Source organism: Zootermopsis nevadensis, unplaced genomic scaffold (assembly GCF_977971745.1).
Source record: "Zootermopsis nevadensis isolate Lab colony 2312 unplaced genomic scaffold, Znev_1.0 Znev_ptg000029l, whole genome shotgun sequence".
Classification (NCBI taxonomy): domain Eukaryota; kingdom Metazoa; phylum Arthropoda; class Insecta; order Blattodea; family Termopsidae; genus Zootermopsis; species Zootermopsis nevadensis.
This window is the reverse complement of record NW_028259161.1, coordinates 11,856,528-11,871,640: the sequence shown is the minus strand read 5'-3', so window position 1 is coordinate 11,871,640 and position 15,113 is coordinate 11,856,528. Positions and strand designations below refer to the sequence as shown.

General features: G+C 36.2%; 1 protein-coding gene across 3 annotated transcripts in view; it reads right to left on the bottom strand.

The window, feature by feature from the left end:
• L (zinc finger protein Lobe) overlaps positions 1 to 15,113 on the bottom strand; it is a 330,367-nt gene that overhangs the window by 35,264 nt on the left and 279,990 nt on the right. The window lies entirely within an intron of this gene.

Below are 15,113 nucleotides of genomic sequence, written 5' to 3'. Positions count from 1 at the left end.
CAATGGATGTGACTGCACGATACGCATTGTCTTGGGATGACCAATCCCTGGCACACCTGTTTCCTATCCAGCTTGGTGCACGTATATGAAACAACTTCAATCTGTGATGTTCTCTTCTGTGAAAGTACAGATGTGATAGATCCGATCCACAACCAAAGATTCCACCAAATGTTCAATAAATTTAATTAGAAACCGTAACAATTTTAATTTCACTGCAAGTAGAACGGCAGGCGATTGAGAAGAAACAATTGCTGCGAGTAATGCGCGAGCAAAATTAAACTCGTGAAACTGAAATGGCGGTTCAGGAGATTCAAATCATCCCACGAATGAAACACAGATTTAGCAAAAACACATTTAACCTTGTCAAATTCTCAATACAGTTTTACATTACTAACTGATTAGGCACGCGAAGCGTTTAGGTTTGTTGCCATGCTAGTCTGTGTTATGTAATAGAATTTAGATCATTTTAAACACCGAAGATAATCACGTATAAAAACAAAATAACAGTGAAATAATTTAGACGTGATCGAGCAGAATCACCATAATTTATCAGCATGATCGGTCTCGGGTTCTTCTAAACTTTGGTCCTTGAATTGTTGACAATTATCAAAGCAAGTTCAAAACAGCAACGACAGCAATAATAATAATAATAATAATAATAATAATGTACTAGATAAAACTCGGTGTAATTTATGGTTAAAGCAAGCGGATGTCAGGTAAAACTGGATTTATAATGCTCATATAAGACAGGGTAATAAACACCAAACATTATAAAAAGCGTATTACAAAGGAAAACTTCTAGGAAGATGAATGTATATGATTTAAAGAAACAAGTGAAACCATAAAGCACACAACAGGACTCTGAAAAAGCACCAATAGGTACAAAAATTTGACGGAGATAGGCTCATGCCTTTGCAGCAATGTTCTCTTATTGTAACAAAGAGTTCCAACAATGACCTCAGTCATGCAGGAGTTCCAAGGGAAATCCCGACAGACATGGACGGGCGCATGAGGTGATGCGCTCACGCTAGAGCGCAATAGTTAACCGTACTGTTACTGACCAGACGCATTGGCCGGTAAGAAAGCATGTTTGTGTTCAAGGAATACCTTGTAAAAATGTTTGTGGAAGATTGTTATTTAAGAACAGCGAAATATCTAGAAAACAGATCACCGTCGATTTAAGTTCAAGGACGGCCTATAAAAGATCCAGGCTTAAAGAAATTCTAACAGAAATACGTCCTGCTAATTTAAGACGAGTTTGTAACTTGGTGGGTGACTGACCTCAAGGGCTATGACCAGTTAACCGGCGTCGCTGTATTTTTGTGTCAGAAAGTGCAACATCCATAACCGTGTTGTCACAAAGCACGTGGACCGTACGGAAATGATGCAACTTATTCAGCGTGTAGCGAGCTTCCTCAAATTTCAACTTGTTGAGGAAGATAATTCTGGGGCCGAGTTTTCACGGCGAACAACTTGTACGTGACTCGTGTTATGAAAGCACTTCACAGCAAGAAGGGATTATGAATCTTGAATAAGCATTAAACGAACGCTAAGTCTATTACAATCATACCCAGCATCCCAGCCTCACAAACTTCCCACATGCCCCGCAGTAGATTCGTAAAATCATCTGTTCTATTAGATTAGTTATACGACAATAATTAGATTTTTACATTTCATTGTCATAATGACTATGATGTTGGTCTGGATTGTGATGCCGTGCAGACTCGTAGATGATATCAACGTTTTTTAGAAACATGCAGCCTCCATCTTCCAGGTAACAAGTTTCTTCGAAACGTTGGTATATATCTACCTACGAGTCCACTTTGCGTCACAACCCAGATGAACATCATCGTCATTTCCACCGACGTGAAAACTTAAAATCACTCTAGAGGAAGTTATCGTATTTTTTTTCCCAGCGTACTAGACAATAAGTGCGACCTGCGAGGTTCGATATCTCAAATGTTGTTGTGAGCAGATTAATTCAAACAAGAAGGCTCAATATCATAGACAAGTAGAAAGAAAACCGATGTCATATTGAAAGTCGAAACACTTTATTCTAAATATGAATGGCATAATATAGCCTTGTAATGAATGATTAATTCTTTTAAGTCGAAGCTCGTCTAAATAATATTTAAAAATTTAGTCCGTACGCCCCAAAAAACATAACACTTCACCATTACAAAGATCAACTGGTTAATTCTGTTACAGGAAATAATCTCTGTTTACAGTGAAACTCACACGAAACCCATAAATACAAAATGAAGATTTACTGATTGACGAAGCAAGTGGGACGTTCAGTTACCACAGGGCTTTAAAAGTTTAGAATACAGTTACTGTTCTCTTTGATGTGTGTAGGACGGTTTTCTTCCAACTTAAGTTTGCAATAAGAACAAAAGGATGGTGAAATATGATAAAGCATATCGCAATCCTAGCAGATGTTACCTTAAGTACATTAAAGCAAGTGCAGTTTTATTGTGGAGACTGCAGATGGAATTTTAAAACCTACTCCCCAGTTACCATCAAATAAACTATTATGAAATTCGTTCTTCTTCTTCGATACACGGGAGTAACTTATGCTGTACAAATAAAAAACAGAAACCGTTTGAGAAAAAAGATCACAGTCACTGTGCTACATGTCTCTTACACGAAATTATGTAGAGAAATTTCTTGTCTGCACCGAGAAACTTGTAAATTGTTGGTAATACTGAAAGTGCTTCAGTCTACATTACAGGTGCTAGTTATATTCCTTGATTCTTTTACACTATTGCTGGAAGGCCCTACGGAAATTTGATAATTATGACGTTAAAAAAACAATCTTTCTTCATACGCCACACAGTGTATGGTCGAGGCCATAATCGCATTGCTCAGACATCGGCACCTATAACACGAAGTATCAGCTTTAAGTTCTGACAGCTTATACCTTTGGGAAAATACTCCTCTCATCCAGATCAACAACTAAAATTAGGAATGAAGGCTACTAAGAAAATGAGCGTTACCTATTTTTGTAAGTTTACAGGTACGCATAAATGAAGGTGTATGAGCTGTAAAGATTTCTTAACGTCGAATGACATGAGAATGATTAATATACAGTGGATTAAAATAAAACAGGACAGAGCGTTGTCAAGTTCAAAAGACTAACGAAGAATTGTCAGAAACGGTCATTCTTTGACCAAGATTCGAACTGGATACTTCCTGAATACATGTCAAATACATTGCCTCTGTACAAAAGTGCTCGGTGTCTGGACTATTTTGAGATATTGTAATAGCAAAATATAATAAAAAAAGGGAATTTACTTTCGGGCCTAAGAAAGAAATCTACATTTCATTATCATTCACAGACGAACTGCATTCCTCATAAGCTAATATAAAAGTTGGTGATTTCATCATCAAATAGTTCTTTTCTGATTTACTCGGGGTGACAATTTTGAAGTTGGAGACAGTAAAGTTCTCCGAAACGTCGGTACAGCATCTCACAACCTAGAAGAACAACACAGATTATTTCATTGTAGTGAGAACATCGAATCTCACATTTATCGGAGACATTTCACAGGTATTCATCAAGGCAGCAACTGTTTCCAAGTTAAAAGAGCTGTGAGCTAATTATTAGAATATAGGGCTGTATTTAACGGCAGTTACCGTGCATCTGTTAGAACAAGCGACGTGTTTCGTTCTCCCAGCGCGAGGTTCTTACTTGGATCAGATTTCCCGGCGCAAATATCTGAAAGAGATCCTATACGCAGCAAGAGTTAGGACAGAGGCGAGTTGCAGCTTCATGAGGTAACTCCGAACGTGAGATAACGATATACAAACACGTAAAAAAAAAAGGAATTTAATATACAGCACTTCTATCCTCATGTCAGTCTCTGGTACAAAACAACACTGGATTGCCATGTTGTGGAAATATTAAAATATTAATTCTCCGCCTTCATAGAACAAAATGTAAAATGAATAAATTGATGTATATTGGCATTTATTAATTACAGTCGTTTTCTTATTTCATGGCGACATATTTCAGACTGAATTTTCCATCTACAGACTTCACTATCTCACAAACTATTTGATAATATGGACTGTAATTGAATTAAATTGGTAGCAGACATATATCATGACGTAATTTAACATGTGTAATGACGTATTTGAAGCTTGTTACAAATGCTAAAAGTCCCTTATTTGCAGTAAATTGTGGTATTTGTTGGGTTGGAATATATGTTTGTATGTGCGCTGAATTACCTCACCGCTGTCATGCCAAAAGGTGTGTCCTTAAGCAACTCTGTGCCAGCCAGAATTTTAGAACATTCAAAAGGAGTTTTTAATGTTTATCTTTAACTGTAAAATTATTTGTTAATCTCGCGACAGTTTTCAGTTCAGTTAGCATTAATTCTTTCAGTACATTCATTAAAGCTTTTCGTAGTTGTCCGTAACCCAAAAATGGCTGGCGGTCTCAGACTTAAAGTTTATACCAGCCTCAAAATTATCTTTCAGAGACTCTTTGGTCTTCCTCTTCTTATTCTTTACCTTTCGTTTATACAAGTTCTGGGCTTTGAGTGTGTTTACCTGAGTTTCTAAGTGAAAAGAGCTGAAACAAAATTTCAATAAAAACAGGATTTTCTTTCTGGCACTGAACGAGTGCTGACAAGCGAGTTCATTGGAAATCCAAGTGTGTACTTCGAGAAGAGATGGACAGACTGGCTGACAGACATACGCAGACTGGTTTGAGCTTGCTTGCCGATGTTGGTAGCGAACGAGAATACGAAGAGACGAGGCAACGTCACAGAACAAAGGACATGTCACCAGGAAAGACATATTGTTTCTGTCCTCATTTTCTATGACGACAGTAAAACGTTTAATACACTTCTTTGTGTGCGAAGAAACATCAAGTATGACATAAACGCACATTCATAATAATGTCTGATGAACTATTTAGCAGACTTTCACAGAGAATGATGGCAAGGACTGCTCCTGGCTGTTATGGTCACTAAATAAAAGTGATTAATTCCTTCTACAGTTGTTTCTTTAAGTAGACCTACTTACTCGAAGGTTAAATTTGTTAACGTAAGTCTCCTTTATGATTCTAGGATAAGCACACAGTAATTACGTATCAATTACAAATACCATTCTTTACAATTTTTAAGAAAATTTTAATTAACATTTCTGGTGTTCTAAATTCTATCGCATCGAATGGGTCTAGGGTTTGTTAAAAAAAAGTCACTCCACAAGCACAGATTAACTGGTATGGAACTTTAGAGAAAAGAATTGCGCAATTCATACTAACATTTCCATAATCACGAAAACTGTTTTCTGCTCATTGTTTCAAATTCTTTCGCTTTTATCTCCTTGGAGGTGGCGTTAAAGTGCAAGCCATCTGCACTATGATTGCGGTATACTAACAACTAATAAGAACAATAATTCTATAATGACTTATAATATACACACATAAATCACTAACTTCTAGTGAGTGTATTTACCTTGAAAGCACTCGTCTTCTGCTTCGTACACTCATTACAGTGCCTATGACATACATTTCTGGAGATCACTATCCAAACGTCGACAAATTGCCATGAATGTCTTATTCTAATAAATATCATTTGGATGAGATTTTGACAACATGTAAATGCCACACGGGACCAAATCAGGCGAATAAGATCTTTATTTTAAAACTGATATTTGTTTCTGGCAAAAATCTCTTTATTGAAAGTGTCGTATGGGAATTTACATATTTATTATCCACAGATCATGGCTATGACCAAATATTTGGTCTTCTTCCATGAACGCGCTGCTGTAAAGCTGAAGTTCTGCGTAGTTTACTGACGTCGAGGAAAATATTTGATAAGCATAATTACTTTGATAGAACAAAAATCACATAAACATTATTTGTGTTGTCCAGGGTTCGCCCAAATTGTTTTCGGTATGAATACGCACAGTATACCACGAAAGAATTAATTCAAAATTCATACACTGACTGTCACTAACTCCATGGCACAGGGTAATTTTGCGATAAAAAAGAGCATCATTGCACCTAATCTCGAGCCTGATTAATCTACTTCATATCACACCCAATTTCTCAAAGTTTAATACCCTTCCATCACCGCCTAGGTCTCCCAAGCGGTCTATTTCCTCGTGGGATAAAATTGTATGCAGTTTTCTTTTACCCTACACATGCCTCGCCAATAACTGACGTCATAGGTAGACTATCATGTCCAACCAATAGGGCTCATTCAAATTTTGACTAAGATGTTCATGAAATTAATGAGAAATTATGTATGTTTGTACACCCGTCACCCAATCACATGCTTCAAGGCCATCCTTACTGCGCTGCGAGTTCCGGGCTGTCTTCACGAGCCTGGGCTCCGCTGCTCGTGTTGGAACGTTGTACTATTTTGCTGTGGCCTTGATGAATAAAATTTGACGACTACTACTATAGGATACTACAGCAAGGAATGATGCCCATCATCAGTTTCACGGTCGACTTCTGTAATACTGTGACATAACACAACCCACAGAAATTGTCTGCGGTTTCTTGTCACACACCGAGGAATACTTTTTCATTTCAAGAATGTCAATATTATTTTATTGTAAGATTAGAGCAAATAAATGTGAATGAAAATAATATGGACCCACTAACGAAGTTCGAAAAATATGCAGCCTCATGGAATTTTGTCATATTTAAATATCTGTTTGAATAATAAAGCGGTTTAATCATTGATATCCAAATATTACTTACTCTGAATTATTTAGAAATATATATAATACATTTTATTCAATAGAATAGTTTTGTTGTATTGCATAAGCATTAATGCACACGTGAACCAAGGCATCAAACAGTCGGTTTCGAGACAGGTCCCTGTGTGTATTTGCAAATTATCCGCCAGTCTTTAAGAGCCACTTCACATGTTAAGCTTCCTTCACCTCAAAGTACACAAGAGAATTGCGGACGGCAAAGCATTCGGAGAGAAAACAGTACCGGGTGAACAAAAAGTCACATTTCACAAAAGTTTAAATCTGTTTACATGTGCAGTACACCTAAAGTCAAGACGTCTCTAACATAAGTTTGTAGAAGTAAATAATAGAAGTGAAAAGTAACTTTTTCGACACTATATAGAGAAAATACTAATAATAATAATCCGTGGCGTAACAGCTCCAGAGAGCCAACGCCGACTAGCTGGCTGCTGGCCTCACGTTCACATGCCTAAGCAGAGGTGAACGATCATCCAACCAGATATAGGGTGGCGTGTGGTCAGCACGACGAACCCCCAGCCATTGCTAGCTTTCCTGACCGGATTACGCTACTCATTGTAGCTCCCCAATTTCCTCACGATGCTGGGTTGGCACCGGTCCCATACACTGGTCGAAAATCTCATGAGAAACTTCTTTCCCCGAGACTCGAACCAGCGCGCATTCCGTATCGCTGGTCCGAAGCATGATGCCTCAGACCGCGCGGCTACGGCGCGGGACAAAGAGAAAATACAGTCTCAAAAATTTTGTGCTAAACCTTTTCCATCGGTTTACAGTTTGTCAAGCTCTTACGTGAAGAACAGTTTATCTGACAAAAATATCCAAATGCTTAATTTTGTTAGGAACTAACCAGACAGACAAATGCAAAAGTCCCCCGGAATTTCAAATCCAAAAACTGGAGTCAAGAAAAGTCTGAAAAAATTTTAGAAAATAAGATCTAACCTACACAAAGCGTGTATAACGTTCCTGCCTACAAGTTCAAATGTTTGTATACACATCCATACTGACCACAAAGTTAAGTGTTTGTGCCTTTGGTATAACGTTACTCTTCATGTCGAGATGCAGATACGACGTCAAACATTTTACAAACATGCAAGGCTTGTGAGGAATTTGAGTTGTGTCAGACTCCTGAAATCGTCTAGTCACTGCAGTATTGCTGTGACGACCTCGACTGGGGAGGGGGGCCACATCGGCTCACAGACTTATAATAATTACAAATAACAGTGTCGTTACACAAAATAACTTCTTTAGAATGTATTTTATTAACATCATCATAATTATCGTCACCGTAATCATCATCTTATTCTTCAGTTCCAGTATAGCAGTGAAATATTTCATGTTGTAGAATTTACATTTTTATTAAAGTATTTGTTACAATTATCACTGTTGAATGTCAAATTAAAATTAGGTTCATGATGAAATTTGGAGGAGTAATGATCTAGAAGTTCTTTAATATTCGCTTCAAAAATTGTTACTATTACGCATCCTTTCAAAACAACTGAAGGTAAATATACTCTTAACTACAGGACACAAAAACTAATGTTTTAATTACTTTGTTTGGCTGTGATACGTGGTCCCCCTTTTTTGTAGAACGACACCAGTTACAAATGTTCGACGAAAAACAGCTTAAAATATTTGTGCATGAGGTGAATTAAGTGAACATCTGACGACAGTCTATTGTTAAGAGAATTCGTGATTTCTACAGGTTATCTAGTAGTTTAGAGTGACGAAAAGTGGGAGACTGCAATTATCTGGGGGTGTAGGTGAGCTGGAAGACAAGTGGGCGCACATTTGTAGTGGACATGGGTCATTTTGGAAGATCGGAGAAATATGGAGATAGTATCACGATGAATCTTAGTCAAACGGTGAGCAGAACTGGCTAAAAACAATGGCAAAAAAGCGAGATTTGTTGACAGCGGTATTCGGCTTCGATTTATAAAATAAGAAAATTGTTATTAAGGTTTTGTATATAATAACACTACTGATCTTTTGTATTCTAAATATTCCCTATTATAACCTTAGTTTTTACCTACTATGACTAATTCTATGTTGGTTTTCTCAGTAACTTACGTAAATTTAGGAAATATTACCATAAATCTGAAAACATATGCTTTTTCCTATCATTTTTACTCGATAGTCAAACATCATTCTCAGCGGTTGGTCTTCGAATTTTGAAGGACTCTATTCCTATCTCAGTCATTTGCTTGGTTCCTACAGGGAAATGCTGGTATAGCACATCAGAGTACGTCACATCCTCTTCCTTCTGCATCCTTTTAATTCATTATTCTTAACTATTCTCCCATTCGATAGAATGTAAAAAAATGTACCGCAGATATAAGATTTTAGGTTCTCACGGCGGTGAAGATGTCGATGTTCTTCTTGGCTGCAACGCCGCGCGGTCTTGAAGGTAGACACAAACGTTTCGGAGAAACGTGCTTCCTGCATCTTCTTCTGAGAAATGCTGATGTCTACCTACGAGCCCACAGGGCGTCACAGCCATGAAGATCAACATCCACAATGCAGCAAAGATAAATTCCTAACATTTTCATACGATACTATTGAATCTGTGCAATTGATATAATGTTGTTTAACACAGGAAACTAAAATTGTTGTCATTGTCTTGTGGCCACCGATTAAAGAAGACAAAACAGTTATGTAGCGGGACAACTACTCTTGGAATATGAATCTGACCTCCCGAGTAAGAAGGCTTATTAAAATATCAGTAAAAAGCACACATAATGGTTATAAATTTCCTGGTCACCCAGTTCACATTCCTCAAGTGGCAATGAAGCTGCCTTCCATCATGCTAGCTTGCAGATTGACTCAGGCACTCAGCCTCTTGACCCAGCGGAGAATTGGACAAAGAGTCCCTTCTGAAAAGGATATGTTTCAAGAGCGACCAGTATCAACAGTCTTCAATATACTTGTCGAAGTTATTAAGCTGTTTTGTGCATGCATGGATGGGAGAGGACTGGGTGATGTGCAACGTATTTAAAGGAAGTGCAATTGCTAGTAGAACACCAGGAACAAGAAAAGTTTTTACGTCATTGTCTGGCGGAAGAAAGTATGGGTAGATTGTGCGTCTGTTATTTTAATTTTTCCCAGAATAACTTTTGACTCACCTCAATTTAATGAGATGACTATTCAAACAGAAATTACCTGCATCAAATTAGAAACCTACATTTTATAATTTTCTTAAATAAGTGATTACTTCTTTATTTTAAAACCACATTTATCTCTTCAGAACTTAAACCAGTTAGACGTCCCAACCAATGCGTCACGTAACGGAAACATATGGTTGATGTCAGTTCAGTGAGAATTTAGTTAATTTAGCAGGATAATTAAACAGGATATAAGAACGGAGCCAAGATCAAAGCTATTTACTTCGGGGAGAATATTACAGATCAAAAGTCAGAAAACCAAAATCTCTCCTTGTTTCGAGTTCCGGTAAACGATAATTTTTCCTATGATATCCAACGATACGTGTCAAATGATCAGGCAAATTAAAACGCTTCCGGAAAATAAAGATTGATAAGAAATGTAATCATCTGTCGAATTTATTCTCAGTGACACTGCGGGCACTGTTAGCATTAACACAGTGTTTCCTCGATTTTAGGATGAATTTTTTTTTTCACATTTTAATTTTTTTTAAATTGGAGTGCGTCTTGCATTTTATGGCGCCCAAGGATCGATATAATTTCTAGTTTCCTGAAAACCTAATACTAAATCAATAATCAGGGCGATCAGCAGCAAGTGCCTCTAAAATGTCGGTAAACTTCTACGAGACTACATGATGCAAGAACTCAGAAGACAGCCATTTTCATATTCACTGTCGTCAGAATCTGAAATCTCACATAACCGTCCTGTCAATCGGGGATATAAAACTGAGTAGGTACCCCTCTCCCTTTTTTAATCTGAGGACGGAAACAAATCCAGATTCCGAAACACAGACGAAGGACATCGTCATATAATGTGGTGATCCCGAGAATACTGTTCATTCTTTCAGTTATAATTAATCTCTCTTACTCTAGTACATTGTGTATTAATGGCGTATAAGATTTAGTAACCAACGTTTTTAGCACATCACGTCGCATTAGCATCACACATTTAAGACTAGTATTATAATGTTTTAAGACGCTGCATATGAAAACAATAACCTTGAAACTAACAAGAGGGCAATCCTGATACGCCGATGGGTCTGGTAAACCTGCGTAACTGCGTATCCTTTCGAAGACATGTCCGTTTGTCTGCTGGTATAAAACCTGGACTAGAATAACTATAAGTTCTTGTAAACTATAAAGTCATCAGACTTGTCTCTTCTCTGAGATCAACTCATAGTCTAGCCTAGACCAGACAACAATCTTCGTACTAAGAAGCTGTCACTAAGTGCTAAAGTGAAACAACTCAGTAGCTGATCAACAGAATACGTAGAACTTCTCAAAGCGATGCTATCACATACGGCTGCTACAATCATTAACACAAGGCAAAACGTATGTATTTTAAACAAAGAAGAAGTGAGATGCATTTTGCTGTGTGAAGTGAAGAATAATTTTTGCACTACAAACAAATCTTTTTCAAGCTATTAAACAAGTGCATCCACATATTCAATATTCAGACACAGTTAATAACCCTTAAAAATGACCTACGTCTTTGAAAGACTTGCAGTTTATTTAAGTGCCAAACAAAATTTGCGTAAATAAATAAACAGGTTAAACACCATACTAACACATTCCAAATCAACATAATCTAAAAAACTAATACAAAATACAGCACATAAAAGTCTTATCCACACTTTGAATAAAAATGTGGCCCTTTCTTTCCGCAAAGTAATTGATCGTATTTTGTAAAATAATAAAATATGTTCAAAATGTAATTAAATTTTAACATCACTTATAAGTTTACATTAAATCCATGACTTTAAATGTTTTTCTACGGAAATTATAGTCTCTTGAGTTTTATAAGGCATTCAGCATAGATGAAAAAAAATGTTTTAGATATATGTAAAGAATTTAATGGATTATTGTAATTTAGTTAACAAATGTTAACTAAGCTTAACGAAAAATCGTAAGAATTTAGATCTGCATAAATCTCGCATTCTACAGATCGGCAAGCTCAACAGAAACTGAACATGTCGGTAATTTCATCTCAGTAATGAGACATTTATTTAAATAAGCCACGACGCGTCTTACCCCTCCTGCAAGATATTATATCTTATCTACTCGCAACACAATAAGAAATACGAAGGCAAATTAATTAACATTAAACGACAAACAAATAAATATTCGTAACTAATTATTTGCGTTCATTAGTCGTGAAGCAACTTTTTAAAAATTAAACCCCTTTGGGTCACAGAAGTAAAACGTAGACTTGGAAAAAATGTATTTTCACACTCTTAATCTATTAATTACATTTGGGCAACCGTGAGGACTTAAGTACCTCGTTCGAAGGTAACAATAAAATATCTTATGAAAATAGATCAGATTTAAAATGTCATCATTATTGAGACGCTATCCGCAAACTAATCTCGACTTAGAGATGTTTTAAAGTTACTGCAACCAAGTTTTATCTACATTATCAGACTTTTTTCTTTCCTACAGAAATATATGTTAAACCAAAGATGCAATAAGCCCTACAAGGACAAAAGTTAATTAGCTTAGTAATAACAGATTTATACATGGATGTCATTTATTATGTTCAAAGCAAATTAATGCGACATTAAAAACAAACAAGTGATTAAAACTAGCATTTCATATGATATTTTACGTCCGGAATGAAATGGAGGTCTGTTGATATATTCCCTGTATAATTCTTCTGTAATTTTAGCGAATGCTGTGACCACTCACACAATAACCCGCGGTAATTCATAATTTATCTCCACCTTGTCACCTACCTCCGCAGTCATTAACCAGCGGCGAAACAAATGAAATCAAATCAAACTGTTTATGTTTGTCTGTGTACCATATTTCAACCCCATTATCCAGTGCGTGCTGTTTTAAGTTCGTGTGCTTCAGTTTCACTAGCCTGTGCAATATAAAATTTAAAAGAAACACGGAAATTATTACTAAACCAATAATTAATGGAATTATGGAAATTAATTTAGACTGAAACTAATTTTGCTATCTCCTGACCCTAATGCCTATATGCTAAACAGTTAAAAATGACACATTAAACGACCACAGGTGTAAACAGAATGTCGTAGGTGTTACTTTGAAATAACATTGTTTTTTATCTTTGTAATGTCTCATAAGTCTGAAGAGAAATATTCAGAATACTTACGGGTTTTTTCCCAGTCTCATATCGTTGATCTCAGAACATATTTTGCGCTGTTAACACACAAGTAGACAGATAAATTCAATAGTCAGTTAATTTATAAGTTACTACGATGCTAAGTTAACTTCGTTGTTCTGCGTAAAATATTATTAAAGGGTGATTATGTATGATTAGGTGAAAAGTATTGGGGAGGAAGCGGTCGGCTACTGACGAACGACTGGGGTTCGATTCCCGAAAAGGCAGAAATTGTCTCTTCGCTACAACGTACAGACCGGCTCTGGGTCCCGCCCAGCCTCCTAATGGGTACTGGGGGCTCATTCACCGGGAATAAATCAGCCGGAGCATGAAGCTGAAAACATATTTTTCTAGTGTCGAGATAAAGAATGCAGCTATACCTCAACTCCCACATGTACATACAGTGCAGAAACCGAGGTATATAACAACCTAATACCGCGTCAAGGAAAGTAAATTTACGAGCCGTAGACTCGAACGGATGCCTCAAAACAGAAACAAAGCTTTTTGCGATGAGCCAATTTTCTCAGTCCTGGGACTGAGGCACGATGATACGACGTAGACTTAATATGTTCCTGGTATTCTCTGAGATCTTCCGTTCCTCTACCAATAATTTAAAAACCTTTTCTTATTTCCAAAGTCATTTCGGAAATTATCGACGATGGATAACTTTTACTTTAATCTAAATGCTGTCTTATCTCAATTCTATTTAGCAATTGTTGTATATCATTCTGCTACAGGAGTTATATATACAAGTTGAGGTATAAGTCTTATTTGTTGATAAACTTTCCAAAACGTTTTTCCTCTAATACGAATAAATATGTTCCCTAGTTTGAAACAATGGGCAATATCTAACAGCCGAATTTGCCATATCAGCACGAGAATCGTCATACATTTAAAACAATCACTGAACACTTTGCACTCACCAGCAATAAATATGGTTCAGTCTTTTACTAATAGGTTGAAACATAGCACAGAGTATTGCACGCCAATACGAACGAACAAACAAACAAACAAACAAACAGTCATATACATATAGAAACACGCAAAAACAGAGTAATGTAATAGCTTTTCACTCTACTATTGCAGCAAATGGTTGTAAATACTAGAATAACAGTTAAAATAATGGGAAATATGAACGGTAGTTTCATTAATTTGATTTGACATGTGTAAATACATGTTCTCGTTCGACCCAGACTAGGCTGTTTTATTGTCGCGTGCACATATGCACTTTACTGTACGATGTGATGAACTTTAAATTCTAGAAATATTCTGTGTTTTCATAAGTGAGATTTCCAAGGAATAGCTTGGCATACCTACATGAACTCAAAGTTCGCCTGCAACAGAAATTTATTAGGAAGTCATCATTAATACTCCTGAACAGTTGTACTAACGGTGTTTGCTTTTTATATCGACTACAGATCTAGCGGTGTTTAGACGTAATTAATTTTTACTTCGTGGAAAACCTTCATTTCTTTGTTTCCTCAGTTTAAAGTGAAAATATGATCCAAACTCCGTTACTTCTACCTTTCATTTCTAAAACAAAAGCCTGGACATTTTAATTTCCAACACATAATAACAAACAGTTAAGCAACGTTGGACATTAAGACATTTTATTCCTGTCCTCGCGAATTTATTCGTTGGCAAACAGGCAAGTTAAAAGGGAAGAGAACAGATCGACGATTAGTATTATGCCATGCCACTTACATGCTTCTCTGTTTATTTAATGTTGCTATGACAACATCAAAATAATATCCTAAAGTATGTAATAAAGAGCCTATGATGAATTGTCCCACGATCAGTCATAATTTCTGATACTATTAAATATTTCCATTGTCACTTTTTTACTATAAATGTATACGTAAACAATTAAACAGAAAAGGCCTTAATGGATTATATCTTATTTTGGACTGAAAATTTTACTATATGATATAATATTGTGTTACTTTACGTTAAAAAATTATAGTACTTTATGTTATAAACAGCTTAGATTCTTAATTATTTATATACGACATATATTTACGTATATATATTTTTATTACTGAATAAATTGTTTTATTATAATAACATATCCACTGAATTTTATTAATATTATCATT